The sequence below is a fragment of the Ailuropoda melanoleuca genome, chromosome 13 (assembly GCF_002007445.2).
Source record: "Ailuropoda melanoleuca isolate Jingjing chromosome 13, ASM200744v2, whole genome shotgun sequence".
Classification (NCBI taxonomy): domain Eukaryota; kingdom Metazoa; phylum Chordata; class Mammalia; order Carnivora; family Ursidae; genus Ailuropoda; species Ailuropoda melanoleuca.
This window is the reverse complement of record NC_048230.1, coordinates 79,654,867-79,656,586: the sequence shown is the minus strand read 5'-3', so window position 1 is coordinate 79,656,586 and position 1,720 is coordinate 79,654,867.

Sequence of the window (1,720 nt, the reverse complement as noted above, 5' to 3'; positions counted from 1 at the left end):
CACCTAGTGCACCATGCAATACGTGCCCTCCTTACTACCCATCACCAGTCTATCCCATTCCCCCACCCCCCTCCCCTCCGAGGCCCTCAGTTTGTTTATCATAGTCCATAGTCTCTCAAGCTTCATCCCGCCTTCTGATTACCCCCCTTTCTTAATCCCTTTCTTCCCCTACCGGTCTTCCTATGTTCCATAGATGAGAGAAACCATATGATAATTGTCTTTCTCTGCTTGACTTATTTCACTTAGCATTATCTCCTCCAGTGCCGTCCATGTTGCAGCAAATGTTGAGAATTCGTTCTTTCTGATAGCTGAGTAATATTCCATTGTATATATGGACCACAGCTTCTTAATCCAGTCATCTGTTGAAGGGCATCTCGGCTCCTTCCATGATTTGGCTATTGTGGACAATGCAGCTATGAACATTGGGGTGCATATGGCCCTTCTNGGCCCTTCTCTTCACTATGTCTGTATCTTTGGGGTAAATACCCAGTAGTGTGATGGCTGGGTCATAGGGTAGCTCAATTTTTAACATTTTAGGAGACCTCCACACTGTTTTCCAGAGTGGCTGTACCAACTTGCATTCCAACCAACAATGTAGGAGGGATCCCCTTTCTCCACATCCTCTCCAACAATTGTTGTTTCTTGCCTTGTCTATCTTTGCCATTCTAACTGGCGTAAGGTGGTATCTCAGTGTGGTTTTGATTTGAATTTCCCTGATGGCTAATGATTTTGAACATTTTTTCATGTGTCTGTTAGCCATTTGTATGTCTTCATTGGAAAAGTGTCTGTTCATATCTTCTGCCCATTTTATGATTTGTTTATTTGTTTCTCGTGTATTGAGTTTGAGAAGTTCTTTGTAGATCTTGGATACCAGTCCTTTATCTGTGGTGTCCTTTGCAAATATATTCTCCCATTCCGTGGGCTGTCTCTTAGTTTTTTTGACTGTTTCCTTGGCTGTGCAGAAGCTCTTTATCCTGATAAAGTCCCATAAGTTCATTTTATCTTTTATTTCTCTTGCCTTTGGAGATGTGTCGTGAAAAAGGTTGCTCTGGCCGATGTCATAGAAGTTGTTGCCTATGTTCTCCTCTAGAATTTTGATGGATTCCTGTCTCACATTGAGGTCTTTCATCCATTTGGAGTTTATTTTTGTGTATGGTGTGAGAGAGTGGTCAAGTTTCATTCTTTTGCATGTAGCTGTCCAATTTTCCCAGCACCATTTATTGAAGAGACTGTCTTTTTTCCACCGGATGTTTTTTCCTGCTTTATCAAAGATTAGTTGCCCAAAGAGCCGAGGGTCCATTTCTGGGTTCTCTATTCTGTTCCATTGGTCGATGTGTCTGTTTTTGTGCCAGTACCATGCTGTCTTTGTGATCACAGCTTTGTAGTACAGCTCGAAATCCGGCATTGTGATGCCCCCAGCTTTGTTTTTCCTTTTCAACAGTTCCTTGGAGATTCGGGGCCTTTTCTGGTTCCATACAAATTTAAGGACTATTTGTTCCAGTTCTTTGAAAAATGTCCTCGGTATTTTGATCGGGATAGCATTGAAAGTGTAGATTGCTCTGGGTAGTATGGACATTTTAACTATGTTAATTCTTCCAATCCATGAGCATGGAATATTTTTCCATCTTTTTATGTCTTCCTCAATATCTTTCAAAAGTGATCTATAGTTTCTAGCATATAGGTCCTTTACGTCTCTGGTTAAGTTAATTCCAAGGTAACG